This window comes from Patiria miniata, unplaced genomic scaffold (genome assembly GCF_015706575.1).
Source record: "Patiria miniata isolate m_02_andy unplaced genomic scaffold, ASM1570657v1 HiC_scaffold_2, whole genome shotgun sequence".
NCBI classification, from domain to species: Eukaryota; Metazoa; Echinodermata; class Asteroidea; order Valvatida; family Asterinidae; genus Patiria; species Patiria miniata.
In genome coordinates this window covers 4,982,501-4,999,733 of record NW_024037058.1, presented here as the reverse complement: position 1 = coordinate 4,999,733, position 17,233 = coordinate 4,982,501, and the positions used below count along the sequence as shown (strand labels likewise).

General features: G+C 39.6%; 1 protein-coding gene across 5 annotated transcripts in view; it reads left to right on the top strand.

Annotated features, from left to right (window-relative positions):
- The first annotated feature begins 232 nt into the window (after positions 1-232).
- The window catches only part of LOC119726130 (CAP-Gly domain-containing linker protein 1-like), an 89,149-nt gene continuing 72,148 nt past the window's right edge, over positions 233-17,233 (top strand). For all 5 annotated transcript variants that reach the window (XM_038197743.1, XM_038197748.1, XM_038197746.1 and 2 more), the window contains exon 1: positions 233-385. The gene's annotated coding sequence lies outside the window, so the exon portion shown is untranslated. The remainder of the gene's footprint in view (positions 386-17,233) is intronic.

Genomic DNA, 17,233 nt, shown 5'->3' with positions numbered 1-17,233 from the left:
TTTTCGGCGGCGGTAAAAACACAAATTGTAGCATTTAGCAAAGAATTGAATACTTCTTCATAAATTTATCTTAACTGTCAACGGGAAATTAAACCTACCAGAAAAGCAACAGCTGTGACAGTGTTTCCAAGCCGTAAAGTAAGGGCCAATTCGCAAATCTTACAACTTGCGCGCTCGTAAAATGTGTGAAATAAACTTTAATGTGATAGTTCTCCGTCAACAGAGGGCGCTATACACACAGACCATAAAAATCATAATTCGGTTAATCGACGTGTGATGTGTGACGATCTGCCTGCGAAACCTCACAAGATTTGCCTCTTTAGATACCGTATTTTCATTCGTTTTAGCAGCAAGAATCCAATTGAACTGAAGTCTTCAACAACTGGTAAGTGTGGAGATGTAACTTACTAAAACTTTGAAATGTTTTTTGCGTTGTAAAGATGTGATTTTATTTGACGTTTCATCTTGTCTCGGGGGTCCGAGTGAAGTTGGGCAGATCATGTTTTTATTCCTCCATGGGCCTATCGATCGACCGAGTAGAGACCATGCAGACTCCCGAGTTGATGCCGTAGCCTTGCTTGCTGCACATGATTTGTCACCGTTGATGAGTTCATCTTAGGGATAGGCTATGACTATGTATGTGTACCTTTTTGGGTAAAACTGTATTTTAGAACTCCTCTACTAGGGCTAGGCCTATATTTTTTAGTTTCTTAAACAGTTGTTAATCTTAGTGCCCCAAAATCATGAAAATGTTCTGCGACCAAAATGTCATGAATGTTCTGCGACCCAAATGTTCTGCGACCCAAATGTCCTGCGACCCAAATGTCCTGCGACCCAAATGTCCTGCGACCCAAATGTCCTGCGACCCAAATGTCCTGCGACCCAAATGTCCTGCGACCCAAATGTCCTGCGACCCAAATGTCCTGCGACCCAAATGTCCTGCGACCCAAATGTCCTGCGACCCAAATGTCCTGCGACCCAAATGTCCTGCGACCCAAATGTCCTGCGACCCAAATGTCCTGCGACCCAAATGTCCTGCGACCCAAATGTCCTGCGACCCAAATGTCCTGCGACCCAAATGTCCTGCGACCCAAATGTCCTGCGACCCAAATGTCCTGCGACCCAAATGTCCTGCGACCAATGCAGTCTTTCCCATTATGTAGTATCCAAGATTTTCAACAGTTATTTTTTTCACTGGGCCTTTTTAATTTAGTATTTATTGGACAAAAACATTGATTTATCCTCGATCCTCCATAATCTGCGCAGATAAGGCTTTGTAAAGCGCATGTTGTTAAACGCAAATTGAAGGTGAGTGCGTAGAATTATGATCGCGTAGACCCATAAATGTGGCGTCAATAAACAACGCCACGCTCCAGCCTCGCATAAATTACGGAAAGATTTCTGACCCCTAAAAAGTATATTTGTAATTTTGACATGGTGAAAAAAATGAAAATGCTGGTAAATTGTTCTGAGGAAAGCGCATCCTTTTTTGCAAATGGTTTGGTCAAAACGAACTACGTCATTGAACACGGTAGTCGGCAAGGCAGGGATATCCCGGCCGTGCTGCGCGGCCAAAGCAAGAGCACGCTTTTCATTGAGAGAATTGCAGGTGCGTGCGATTTTTTTTCAAAGTGTATTGGCCCCGATATCCTATTGTATGCCTGGCTAGAACATCGTAAATGCGGTGACTTTTCAACACGGTTAACTCATTCATCAGTACGCACTAATTTTGCCCTTTCGTTTCAAGCTTTAGCATTCCTAGCGCTATCAACAAATACTTGCCGAACTCTTCCGAACCAACTTTTGGGTTCGGTTCAGTTTAAGTTCGGTTCAGAAGGCCAAGTTCGGCTTTTTTTAGTTTGGTTCGGCGGCTCGACTGCAGCACTAATTCCAAGACCCTTACGTCATGTACACACGTGCACAAAAATGTTCTGAAAAGTTAAAAACTACATCATGTTCATGTGTCGCACTTTCATGTAGTTTGGTCGGAAAAAATGTTGCAACCCGACGCCACTTTTTTCTTCATATTTCATGTCAATGAAGGTCAGTCGTTGCAAAAAATGTCGATAAGACATGAATCTGGGACTGAGAAACATTTCTAATGTTGTTAGGAAATACCCTGAAAATTTTCTTGACTCTCCATAGACTTTGTACACAACCGCTTAAGTGGCATCAGGTTGCAGCATTTTTTCCGTTTGGTCTGCAAAGTTACGGTCTTGTAAAAAATATGACACAAGTACATGTACATTTATGACTTAAGTGTATATGCAGTATTTACAAAGTACATGTACATACACATGTACACAAGTTAAAATACATTTATCTATTCATTTTCAGTGATGCATACTAATTCCACAAACTACATTTTAGTTTGTCCGCAGAAAGTTGCTCATTGAAAATCAGCCACTGTGACATGACTCAAGCACACACAAATAGTTGTTGCGATGGAGCCTTGTTCACAATACCCCCGTAGATAAAAAGATTTCCAGGGTTTGGCTTTTATACGTGTACCTTGTGTTCTCAGAGATCGCTCCAGTTCTTGGCATATCATCGCTTTGAAACCTGCTTTCCCATGAACAGATTCTGGGAAAATCCAAAGTCTTTTAGATTTTACAAAGATAGTTTTTACAATATGCACATGTACTGTATGTACCAGTATGGTTATTGGGAAATTGAGTAGTTCAGGACCCTGTTCTCAGAGAAGGAAAATAAACACTCACTTTCACAGGGGCGGATCCAGGAATTTTCGCGGGGGCGGGGGGGGGGGGGGGGGGGGGGGGGGGGGTTCATCAGCAAAATAATCTGAAAATGTACCGGTACACAGGTTTTTTTCTCCGGTGAGTACAGACCATGTGTAAGTACACATACCGATATCATGTACCACCGATCCATTCAACTTAATGTACAATGTGTGTGAGAACATTATTGTAACGATACCAAGTTTTAAGGTTGTACATAATCCAAACAATAACAGTACATGTAGGCCTAACCTTGAAAACGACATCCCATTCCCTGTGAATACATGCACATACATGTACATAAACTGAAAGTGTATGGTAAAACTAACAGATGACGATGTTTCTCGTCCGGGTTTTTTTAAAAAAAGGAGGAAGCGGGGCTTTTTATTTTCTGTTTTCTATTTTTTTTCAAGATGGCCGCCATTTTAAAATTTCCTGCAACCGTTGGTGTTCCACTGTTCAAAGACACTTTTAAAATGAAATACAAGTTGGACAAGAGAACTGAACATATTTACAGTGTCATTTAGAGTTGTATTGGTATTGGTATTTATTTTCCGATGAATTTGTGGACTTTTTCAGTGTTTATTTACTGCATTTTTCAAAAATAAAAAATAAATGAAAAATTCAGGCGGCCTCCAAAAAGGAAGCGGGCGGGGACGACAAACATGTTTTTTTTTTTACTTCGCCTAAAACTATTAATAATATCAAACATTAGTATTATTACAAAGTGCATTTGATTCTCAAATATTGGACTTGTTGGAAAAATATGAAAATGACTGATCAATACTGCACAGCTTTATAAGTTACACATGCACATATCTGAGAAACGGCATTCAGATTTTCTGGCAGCTAAACGTGTGCATTATTATTAGGGAAGTAATTCAAAAAATGAAATATGATAAAAGGAAGTAATCTGTGAGGAAATTTGTATCAAATATTCGCAGGAAATTCGCTATCACCACTCTGTCTTGTTTAGGCCAAAAAAAAATAATAATCGGTCTCTGGTCAGACCGAAGTTCCGGAATTGATGCGGCGATGCTTTTTTTTTTTTTTTTCAAGCTTGAATTGTACAGACCAGGTGGGTACTATTTTGCTTTTGTGTGCCCTCATTATACATTGGTGTTCTCCATAATTTGCCTTGGTGCCCTTTATCATTTGCCTTGGTGCAATTTCCCCATTCCTTGGTGCTCCTTGGTACAAAAATTTGAGGAGGTGCGGCAATAGAGGGTGCTGTTGTAGCTTCCGTTTTAATTTGAACACTCGTAACTTCAACAGGTTAGGTTTTGAACATTCTTCTTTGGATTTGAGTGGTGTTATAACTGGAAACGAACAAAATGCACAAAGAGCAAAGGATCCTTTTTATGAACAATAGACATCTTATTGTTTTAGTCTGTAAACCACACTCGTAACTTCAACAGGTTAGGTTTTGAACATTCTTCTTTGGGTTTTGAGTGGTGTTATAACTGGAAACTCACAAAATACATGAAGAGCAAAATATCCTTTTTATGAACAAAACATCTTGTTGTTTTTGTCTGTAAACCACCCTCTACGTTTCTGTCATCATATCAGGTGTCTTTATTCTCAGTCAAGACCCAAATTCAATCTCAACCACAGTTTTTCTTTTTTCTTTTTTTGCGAGGCATGTTTGGAATGCTGACCCATTGCAAGTCTGTAAACCACACTCCAGTCCAGGAAGCAATCAGTGGCCTGGGGCTATTGTTCTTTAAAAACCAGGGGCTTTGAAAAAGAAGAAGAAATCTCCCAGAATGATTAATGAAAAAGCTGCACAGACCAGATTTCTACACTGAGGATTGTATTATGAAACATACATTATTCTCTATTCTCCAAGGCAATTCGTGTATTCCAGTCAAAGGGAATATACATCATTTGCTTTTGCTGTAATTTTCAGAAATGGATGGAATTGGGGGTTGGAAATATATAGCAAATATAGTTACACTGACTTTTATGAGGTTTTGGGTTCGAAAATGCTATAAAAACCAAGAAAAACAATCATTTTCCTGTAGTCTGGTTCCCTGACTCCATTTAAGAAGAAACAGAGCAGTTTACATACATTGGGGAATTGTAAGGTCAGGGAACCAGTCTAGCTGGCTTGTACCCGTTCATAGGTGTGTAATCGATTGCAAACAAGTGCGATGGTCAACTGGGGCCAGTATTTGAAAAAAGCCAGTTTTGTTCCAACGCTGATCGGCCGATCAGCGTTGGAAATTGATACAAAAATACCACTTTTCTTGAAAATGACAGTATACCAGGTGCCATGATTTTACAGGATGCTTTACACTGTCATTCACTAACAGTCCAGCAAGGTATTTCAAAATGATTTGGAAGTTTTATTTTTTGATGTTTGCAAATGTTGTATTTTCCCTTTAACGTACGCGTCATTATGTACAGGTATGTAAATCATGCATTCATTTGTGACATTTGACATTTTCTTGCAAGCTGCAACAAACATGCTAAACCTTAGGGGAAATGTAATAAATACACAGTACATGCATAAATTTAAAAAAAAAAAATTTATGTCATTTTTTTTTCATACATGTATGTCATACTGGTACATTCGACATTCTCTATGGCACAGTGCTACAGTTACCATAGTGGCAAATTTCCAATGTACCAGCACACGGTAAATCATGCTTACTGTGTACATGTTATGCACAATGTATGTAAATCATACATTGATCGGTGAAATTTGAGAATACTCGCAAGTTGCAACGAAACACGCTGCAAGGAAAATTGATGCATTTTCTTGTGATCAGGTTATCTTGGAGTATACATAAGATACATGTACAAGGTAAATTGATTTTGCTGTGGGGGATGTACATACCGTACCTCAGTCTGAGGATGTACATACCCGTACATTGCTGAATCAATTGAATAGAATTTTGTGCACTCTGTGGCCAGCTCTACTGGGCGTGCCTCCTCTCGTTTTCAAAAACGTGGACATGTAGAATTTGTGCGGTATATTTTATAAGCCATGTGCATGTGAAAAACATTTGCTAAATGCTTAACAAATTATTTTATGCACTGGTACCGTGCTTATAACCATAGGAGTCAAGGTTATGTGTACAGGCATTCTGATTGTAAAAAAATTAATTGATGCATATTTTTCTATGGTGGAGGCCATAAATTGGAGCCAATATTTAATGTACCTGTAGGTGTACAATGTGTAGAATTTGAGACACTTTTGCAATAATCGATGGATCAAGAACTAATTTTTGGGGGGGGGGGGCTTAGCCTATGGAACATCCCCTTGCACAACAAGGGTTCTAAGATGTGAGCAGATTTGGTAATTAATTATGCAGAACGAGACTGCGTACTTGACCCCGAGATTTTGACCATTCAGTGGGTGCCTTTTATCGGGTCTTAGGTAACCCCGGTGGTTTTTTGGAGGATTGAGGCAGAATGCAACATACAATTTTTGAGGATTGTGGAGGATTAAGGGTGCATGTACTGGGGGTATGGACATTCAAAATCGGTTGATTTTGGTTGATTTTGGAGGATTGAGGCTGAATGGTGTTTGAAGAAGAGGAGGATTGAGGCCGAATGCATACAATTTTGGAGGATTTCAGAGGATTGAGGGCACACGTATGGACATTCAGTACCACTTGAATTTGGAGGATTGAGGATGAATGGTGTTTGAGGAACATGAGGGTTTTGGAGGATTGAGGATAAATGGTGTTTGAGGAACATGAGGAGTTTGGAGGATTGAGGATGAATGGTGTTTGAGGAACATGAGGATTTTGGAGGATTGAGGATGAATGGTGTTTGAGGAACATGACTTTTGGAGGATTGAGGATGAATGGTGTTTGAGGAACATGAGGATTTTGGAGGATTGAGGATGAATGGTGTTTGAGGAACATGAGGATTTTGGAGGATTGAGGATGAATGGTGTTTGAGGAACATGAGGATTTTGGAGGATTGAGGATGAATGGTGTTTGAGGAACATGAGGATTTTGGAGGATTGAGGATGAATGGTGTTTGAGGATTGAGGACGAATGGTGTTTGAGGAACATGAGGATTTTGGAGGATTGAGGCTGAATGCATTTTCAGAGACATGGCTGTTGGAGGATTTTGAAGGATTGAGGCAGTGGGTATCCTTCATTTGAACATAAGTGCAAAATTTTGGAGGATTTTTGAGGATTGAGGATGGTTCCTGGCAAAAGACCGTAGAGGTTAGGATTGATACTCTCAGTGTCCAGTGTTGTTTGCATGTATTTGTGACAAATATGTTTTAATTATTCAACATAATTCTTGATTTTGGATATATTTATGAACATGTAATACACCTTCAGTTTGCTAGATATTCTGTGATTCTTTTTTTCTAATTTAATCAAAAACTTGACAAAGATTTAGTGAGCGCACATTTTTTGGGTTAATGAACTGGTTTCCAGTTCAGGTCTCTTGAAATCTAGACCCTGAGGTGGCCAACTTTGTGGTGGGGAAATATCTGAATTCCCAGGTCACATTGCTCAAATTACTAATCATCACCTCGGCCTGAACTTGGCAAGCTTCATATCGTTGCTGCATGCTGTCACTTGGAAGTATGGAAGTCATTTCGAGTGTTGTTTTGAAATTTTCTAAAAATAAAAAGAAATGAGGTCAAAAAAGTTGTTTTTCCTATCATAGGGTAGGGTGGGTTGGTGGTTAATTTTTTTTCTCTAAATTATAAAACCAGAAAATATTGTGGTGTCCGTGCAACAAGGCCGTATCTCCTAAAATGAGCTGTATGTGAAACGTGAGTTTCAGAATGTGAAAAGGTCGTTTCTGACTTAAAATAAGCCCGATGTACCTGTACACACAAAATTACCTTAAAGCTATAGTCCATCATTTGCAGCCATCCGAAAAGTAACTGGCGTAATTATTGTTGAAAAACAAACTTGGTTGAAAGATAGTAAGGGAACTAAACTCCCTGTGAAATTATTCTTTCTGGGAAGCTGTCATTTTGAAGTAATCAACGAAAGAAGGCATTTCCAACGGTGATTCTTAAGAAGCACCGTAGGAAAATTTAAATTAGTAGTTCGTTTGTTATGCAGCGCAGCGCGCACAAGTATTGGAACGACGCACACGCGCGCGCGGTTGTTATAATTCGTCGGATCAGTGCGCTACGTCGCGTAGAGCTGCAATTCAAAACAATTCAAAACATGATTCAGTAACTTTTGATTTGAAATTGAGATCTTAGAATGCTGTTTTTCTCGGAATGTACAGCTGAAACTTAGCTGAAACTTCATCAGGTTAGTTGTTCAGTATCCTTCATTAGATTTTGAACTCTTTTGTTGCTTCAAACGAACAAAATGCACAAATTACAAATGATGGACTATAGCTTTAACCACCCCAACTCTATCAAAATCCATCCCCCATTTTGGTGGATTTTGGGGGACTTGGTCCAGGAGGCCTGGCGTGACTAAATATTGATGGAGTATGATGGACTTGGGCCTAAAGGCCTGAAATAGTGCTAGGGGTATCCGATTGATTTTGCCTAGCTTCCTGTACTGCTATTGGGCTAAAATCTGTGTGTACATGTAGCAAGTCCATGAATGTCAACCAGTGCGTTAGTGGTGGATTCCATTCTGTCATGTACAGTTTTGTATTAGACGCACAGTGATTGATGGATTTTGATGGACTTGGTCCAGTTCCTAGTAAAAGACGCTAGGGAGGTAGGGTTGGACATTAAGCATGTTAAGATACGATGGAGCGTCTGTGCGAGATATGACTTTGTTGCAGAACGGAGTTACGACCTTGTTGCACTGACGCGATGATATAGGATGGGACGAAGATTGATTAATTTTTTGTTTTGTTTTATAATTTTGTTTGCATGCATTCGTAACAGTTAACATACATGTACATGTATGAAATTCAACTTTTCATGCTGCTTGTGTACAAAAGAAAAATACACATGGTCTTAGGCTTTGCAAGACCACTGCCAACCAATGTACAAGAAAGTAAATAAGGATTTGATAAGATGGAAGGATGTCTGCAATATTTAGGGTAAGGCCATCACCATATTAGTGTTTTTCTTTGTTTTCCATTATATTCAAAATAAACAGATTTACAACAGTAAGTTCTTTGGTATGGCTATGGTTTTCTATGGGTAGGGTAATAGGAAACTATGTTTTTTCTTGGCTTAATTCAATTTTCTTACGGACAAACCAAGCTATGATTGTATTAAGGCAGGAAGGGACACAATAACATTTTGCCCCCCCCCCCCCCCGAAAGTAACCTCAATTTGCGGACAATGGTTGATAAGGCAGGAACCATGACAGGCATTGTTATTTTACAAGGTGTTTCAAAGATGGAAGGAGTTTCTCTCAATCGCTGTCAAATCGTGCGGTTCTTTTTCTATGCACGGTCGCTGATGTGTTACCTAGGTTCCGGTGCTTGTAGTTTCCGGTGCTTGTGATGCAAATGTGCATTCAGGCGCACTGTTAACTTTTCCGGTGGGGAAATATGAACACAAGTTACATGTACCGGTAATAGTTGATTTTGCCCTTCATCGTCATACATGTACATGTATTTTCTTTTTTATAAATGCTGGAAATACTTAGTGTTGCCAAAGGGGTTGCCAGAAAAAAACAGTGTGAGTGCACAATAAGCTTTGGGCAAAAATGCGAAGATGATGGCACATATGGAACACCATACTTTTCATTTCCTCTTTCTGGGTACCGTCCAACCACTGCACAAAATGCCACTTGACTATAACATTACTGCACATGTATACGTATTTTGCCTCCAGTAAATTGGTTTTCATAAACAACTAAATAGGAATTTTTACAAACAATTTTTGTGAATTTTTCCGGGGACAGACAAATGCAAAATAGACGAACATGCGCATCAATCAAAACAAAGCCCTGACGACAGCATGGCATTTGGTCAATTTTTGGTCAAATATTTTTCGGTAAATTTTCAAGGACAGACAGACCCACAGACCGACCAACCACCAAGTGACATTTACAAAACAATGTAGAAGCTCCTGCCACAGCTGAAAAAAATACCCAAAACAAGCTTACATGTACTTGACAAAACATGAAAGAGTGATTGGTTGATTTTTGGTTGAAGTTCCATTTTATAGTCAGGGCTAAGATTTATGTTGTGTCAATGCACTATACATTTATGTTCATGTATAAATTTACAATGCCTTGAAAGGAGAATAAACAACGCTTTTCCCACGCAGAAATAAATTTTGAGATCTGTCATGATTTCCAATCCAACAGGTGGCTAGCCAGCTAGTTAGTTTCGGTTCCAGACCTGGGGCAAAAAACTTGATACCACCCTCTCATTATAAAGAAAAAAAATAGTGCCAACAGGAATGTCCAATAAACCTAAAACCCCAAGGGATTGTGGGTATTATAGTCTAGGGGTCAGGGGTCAACTCCAATCGAATCTTGGTGGGGAAATTATTGCCTGTGCCAGGGGCAGAACTTTTGCGGGTGGAGAGGGTGACTTGCCAAAAGTTTTGGTCGAGTTCAAAGTTTTGCATCCATATATTTCAAGCATTTGTACTGAATTTTTTTTACTGCAGATGGAACATTTTTGTGTGGATTTTGGATCAACCAAATTCTAAGTTAGTTAACCCTTACTCCTAGAGGCCTTTTTGCTAGGATGTAGCCTCAATCCTGCAAATCCTCCAATGGCCTCATGGAAAAATAGCATACATGTAGCCTCAATCCTGCAAATTCCGCCATTATTTCTTGAATATGGTCCGTGGAGAGGTGACCACTGCCTGAATCCTGCAAAATCCTCCGGCTATGACTGTCAATAGGCTGAGGCAGAGCCAGTGGCATCCTGGAGCAGTGCGGAGGATTTCAATTATAATCAAGGACTAAATTTATGCACAGCTGAGCATAAACAACACAAGGTCCAGCCCAAGACCTTGACCACAGTGCGTCCTCCGAAATCAGCAATGAACTTTTGCCATGTAACCTCAATCCTGCAAATTCCTCCAATTTGCAAAAAGGATTTTGGAGGATTTGGGATGGTTAGGGTTAATTAATGCAGTTAAGTTAGTTCTCTTCAAACATGGCCTCATGGCCTGATGAACAGGGGTAATAATCTTGAAGCACTTTGAGAACTTTTGTACAAAGTGTCAGTACCACATTATTGGTAATACCGGTTTCTTCATATAATCTTTATGCACACTTTTAAAGGGAAAATACAACATTTGCAAACATCAAAAAATAAAACTACCAAATCGTTTTGAAATACCTTGCTGGACTGTTAGTGAATGACAGTGTAAAGCATCCTGTAAAATCATGGCACCTGGTATACTGTCATTTTCAAGAAAAGTGGTATTTTTGTATCAATTTCCAACGCTGGTTGGCCGACCAGCGTTGGAAAAAAACTGGCTTTTTTTTCAAATACTGGCCCCAATTGACCATCGCACTTGTTTGCAATCGATTACACACCTATGAACAGGTACAAGCCAGCTAGACTGGTTCCCTGACCTTACAATTCCCCAATATATGTAAACTGCTATGTTTCTTCTTATATGGAGTCAGGGAACCAGACTACAGGAAAATTGGTTGGATCTTGGTTTTTATAGCATTTTCGAACCCAAAACCTCAAAAAGGTCAGTGTAACTATATTTGCTATATATTTCCAACCCCCCAATTCCATCCATTTCTGAAAATTACAGCAAAAGCAAATGATGTATATTCCCTTTAAAGAAAAAGAGGCAGATGTTTTTTTCCCCCAAAGATGGCAGCTTTTCCGAGATGTCAGAATTTCCAAGATGGTGGTTGGATTCTTCCATTTCCTCGACTCGTTTGAGAATACTTTTGTGTCCAAAGGAGCCATCAGATTCAGCGGATCTGCGCTGTAGTCGGATCGCGCTGCGCTATCAGTCAATCGTGCCGCAATTTGGTCGATCGCTCTGCCATCGGTCGATTACCTTTCCCTTCTACATTGTAATTCACGACTCTGGAGGATTAATTTTTTTAAAAACGGAATAAAATCTGAGATTTCCTACGGAATCAACCAATTGCGCAAACACATTTCTGCGCGATTGGGCGAAAGCGCATGCACGATATCTGCGCGATAGGGCATGCACGATATCTGCGCGATAGCGCATGCACGATATCTGCGCCATAGCGCATGTTCCATTGATTGTGCAAAACATAATAATTCCTTTGCCAACAGTGTACATGTGGCAGCGGATTCAGTGTCCAAAAGATCCGCAACAATTTTGCGGATAAAAATAACGGCATACCAGATTCTTCTAACTTGACTCACTCCACGAAACATCTTAGAAATGCGGTCCCAGCAATTACACGCGTCGGTTCCGGGCAACGCTTAGAGACTTGTTAAAATGTGTGTCGGGTTAGTTTTGTTCCCACTGCAGTCACATAAATCATGAAGCCTATTAACGATTCCGACTTCTGATACACGGCCAATCTTTCAGGGGAATCGAAACCACCGGGGCTTGCCCTAAGCCAAGACCGGCGGGGGCAGTTTCTTTGGGGGGAATTTTGGTTGGGATCACCCGCAGATTTCCTGTTTGTTTGGCTAAATCCGACCGCCGAAATGAACCACACTGAAGTGAAGAACCTCAAGACATTTGATGGGCCGTGTGGTTGCAGCACTGAGTGAGATAACCCCCCAAAATATGTCTGTCACTCCTAAGAATTAAGTGTTCTGCCAAATGGAAGTGAGTTTGAACTTGGGAACAATTTTGTGGTGCACGTGTCAAAAATTGACAAAGAGGTTGGGAAATATTGAAAGGACAGGGAGCCTTCTTCATTCATTCATTTTCATGATGACTTGATGAGTTGGGCCCAACTGTCCCTGTCGAGCATAGTGTTGGAAAGAGATGGACCACGCAGACCAGTTTCTAGCTCGATGGATGTTTTCAGGGTCATGTTGGGACGACCTTTTTGTTGAGGGAGCCGAACGGCTGATAATGTGATATTTGACCAATTTTACAGACAAAAGTGTGGCATTTGATTTATAGTAAAACCACACGACTTATACAATTGAAATAACATCGCAGATATTTTTCATCATGTCCTTGAGATTGCTCACATTTTTTGAATATTTGAATTTAAAACAAATTTGAATACAAATATTCGAATATTCGGTATATTTGGCTCAGCCCTATACTGTGTGAAAAAGAATTTAAAGCTATATAGTCCATCATTTCCAGCCATCCGAAAAGTAACTGGCGTAATTATTGTTGAAAAACAACTAAACTCCCTGTGAAATTATTCTTTCTGGGAAGCTGTCATTTTGAAGTAATCAACAAATGAAGGCCTTTCCAACAGTGCGTGTTAAGACGCACCGTAGGAAAATTTAAATTAGTAGTTTGTTTTGTTATTCAGCAAAGCGCGCAAGCATTGGCACGACGCAGACGCACATAATTTGTCGGATCAGTGCTATAATTCGTCGGATCAGTGCATGACGTCGCGTATAGCTGCAATTCAAAACAATTCAAAACATGATTCAGTAACTTTTGATTTGAAATTGAGATCCTAGACTGCTGTCTTTCTCGGAATATACAGCTGAAGCTTAGCTGAAACCTCATCAGGTTAGTTGTTTAGTATCCTTCATTAGATTTTGAACACTTTTGTTGTTTCAAACGAACAAAATGCACAAATTACAAATGATGGACTACATATCTTTAAATGAATTGACAGTTGACATCATTCGCTTTTAATCAAATTTCACACAAGGTATACCGGTGGGCATTGACCTTCTAGTATAATTTCTTTTTGGAAAAACGCCTCATTTGAAAATCTTGTTTGCGGTGATGAAGTGAAAACTTTCATTTGCAGCCCTACCCAGCCCCCCTGTTGTGGGAGCAATTACCACTTTCACGGCCCATAGGCACACCTTCAGTCAACTCAATAGGCCTCCTTGGACAAGTTTGACACCTAAACTGCAAAGTTCAGGTTTTTATTTGACAGTTTAAAGATGTACTGTCAAGTTTCCCCGAAAAATAGATGTTCGTTTGTAAATTGTCATTTTTCTCTGGACCATTGTATTAAATATAGTGGTGTTCCCTAATGTGACGCACTTTGACGTTTACCCCGACTTTCCACATCAGTGTCGGCAAACATCTTTGTTGAATAACTTCAATTTCATTCAGTGAAATACTGGTACTTTCACCTTATTAATGCTTGGGAACACTTTTGGTGTCATGAAATTTAATCCGAAATTCAAAAACTGTGGCGTCCGGAAATTGGGCACAAATCGGCTGAGTGTTCCCGAATGTGGCGCGCTTGAATAAATCTCTGAAAAATTCCAAATTAACATTATTATCTCTACTTACATACATGTACCCAACTAGAAGTTTGTCAGAATTTTTTCCCCTAATTTTTGAGGGGAGACTTTCAAAGGGTTCACTGTGCACTTGGAAATAAAATCAGAAAATCACGCCGAAATAAATTTTTCTTCTAACTGTGTAACGGGTAGATAAGCTCGTGATCTAAGAACGGGGTGTTTAGAACTTGATAAAATTTCACTATCTGTGAAATTTCAGGAAAAACTTTTGCTCTAGCTAGGCGCTACAGGAAAAAAATCAAAGTGCGCCACGTTAACGTACATCAACAATACAAAACTTACTCACTTTTGAATGAGAAAAACCTTGCTTAAAGCAAATATACAACTCGCATGACTGGTAATGGTATCAAATACCCAGAAATGCTTTTGATCGAAGAAAACAAAAAACAAAAAAGAGTACCCATTGGCACACATTTTTACGGGCATTAGCAATGAAATCCAGTTATGAGACCAAACAAAATTTGCATAATTTGTTTTCTCTGTTTTCGCAAAATGTTGAGCGTCCATCCACTGGAGTAAAAATTCGAGAGGGGGGTTGTTATGTACTCTACTTGAGATTTTGAGCAATTTTGTTGATTCAAAAAAATATCCTTGTACCTTTAAATGAAGGTTTGTAGAGCAGTCAAATCATAAGTTCCACAGGTGTAAGCAATATAATAAGCTACATTTTTTGTCTTTTTAAGCCAACAATGATTTATTGGCTGTTTTGGGACACCCATTTACACCCATCATAAAAACAAGTCATACCACCAACAATGGCCCGGCGATCTGGGAATAAAAGCATGACCCCTGACCCCCCAGGGGAGGTCAAAGTGCTTAGCGCCTCTTTCAGCACATTGGTATCATCCATCATCGGGTTGCCATGCCAACCAATTGTATCTTTTGTGGGAGCGGAAGCTGGTGTTGCCATCAGAAAGATACATTTGTCTGTTATCTTGTGTATCACAATTCTGAGTTTGTTGAAAAAATGTGATTGTAATTATGGTATAACATCGTCAGACCATTATCTTATCATAGCAAAAACAGGCCAAAAGCCAAAAAAGGGTCATCTGGTGACTGTACTAATTCTTCATTCAACCATCAAGATAGGGTAGGCGTATAGTTTACAAAAGCCCTCTTCACACTAGAGACTCTCAACCCGGGTTGAACTCAACCCTGGGTGAACCCAGTGCCGCCCCGGGTTGAAGTTTGTATTTTTCAACCCCCGCGTTCAACCCCGCATCGTTTCACACTTGTGTCATGCAAATCAAGCTTGAGAGCTTTTAACTTAGTGTAATGTTGATAAGAACTCTTTAAAGCAACAAAAGTGCCCAAAATCTAGAGACGGGTGCTTATTACTACCTGATGAAATTATCTGTGTCATATTTTGAAGTTTTGAACATCCAGGACACGTTTTCATTCAGCCGATTGCAGCTACCGGTACGCGATAACATGCACTGAACCGACAAATAATAGCAACTGCGCGTGTGCGTCGGGTCAACGCTTGCGCGCACCCGTTCACGGATTAGCCGATTTACAAGCCAACTAAATATATGTCGGTGACATATATTTAGTCAATATGACATATAAATTTAGTCAATATGACATAAAAAGAGCCATACTGGCATTGTCTGATCTTTGAAGCACTCGCTTCCTAAAAGTGGCACAGAATGGTGTTTTTTTTGCTTTGCGGTTCAAACAAGGTCTCTGGATAATTAACAAAAGCAATCTGAATTAAACAGTACTGTTTTAGTACACTTTTGTTTACCCTGGCCGGTTTGGAATGTTATATTGTCCTTGTTTTCTGTCCCTCTATCACCTCTCCCCTGTCAAACTGTGCACCCTTCCTTCCCTCCCGCCTCCCCGACCCATTCCTACTCGCGTTCTTCAGTCTTGTCTGGTCTTACTTTTCAATTTCCAATTTTTGTTTACTTTTTACTTTTTATTTGCTTTGTCATTGTACTTTTGTTCATTTGTTGGCCGAATAAATAATAATAATAATAATAATAATATTCTCAAGCTAAATCTGTAACCTTGAAGATCTTGTAAACATTTGCAATTAATTCCGGTTGAAATTTGGCGAAAATTTGGGTTTACATGCACCATTATTTGCAGGACACCCTGTACATGTACTGTGCCACAATAACCTGTGCAAAACATGCTTGAGTGATCTCCTCTATAAAATTATAGATCTGGGTGAACCCAAGAATTTTTCCCTCTTCATGGTGCAGGGTGCACCCTGCAGTGACTGCTATTGAGCCACACAATACAGGGATCAGGACCCAGCAATTTAGCTGTCGTTAACCCCACGGGTAACCTTGAAAAGAACTCCATCCAGTGAAAATAGTAACAAGTGGCAACCTTGTGAACTGTCATATTCTGGTTGACCCATATAAACGGTGCACAAACCTGTCACCCTTTTTTAGGTTGTAATACATTGTATACATTGTATACATTCAGTTCACATTGTATGTACATTGTATACACATTGTATAGTATACCGGTATATTGTACGGTACATACAAAAATGTACATGTAGCAATGGTGAAAAACGTTCTGTATCATGATGCCTGCATTTCAGTGTGAAACACCAACACATGCTACTAGTAGTAGTAGGGTTAAGTCAAGGACAGGTTTGTTATAATTGATTTGAAAAGTGGGATGACAGTGTGAATTTTCATTTATTCTGGTGGCTACTGATGTGCCCCGGCCCAGTGCATGGGACCAGCGTCCACAAATCTGTACAGGGTGAGTAAAAAAAAAATAAACCAAATGTCGGGACCATTGTTTAAGTGAAGTTCTGCATGTAGCACTTTCAAAATCTTGGATATGAAAGCCCAATTCATGATAAGCTTTCTTTTAGTACAACAATATTCAAATCACTTGTGTACTTTTCAAGTTCTGTCCACGGATCACAAAAAGGTGTGCGTTCTTTCAGCAAAACTACATGTATTGCAATTCACACACTTCTTATGTGATTTGTTTTTATTTCCTGAAAGAACACTGAACTTTTTTTGTGATCCATGGACAGAACCCCTAAAACGGCGGTTGTGTTTAAAACTCCTTAACTTGAAAAGTACATGGACATAAGTGATTTGAATAATTCTTGTACTAAAAGAAAGCTTATGAATTGGGCTTTCATATCCAAGATTTTGAAAGTGCTACATGTAGAACTTCACTAAAACAATGGGCCCGACATTTGGGTTTCGTTTTTTTTTACTCACCCT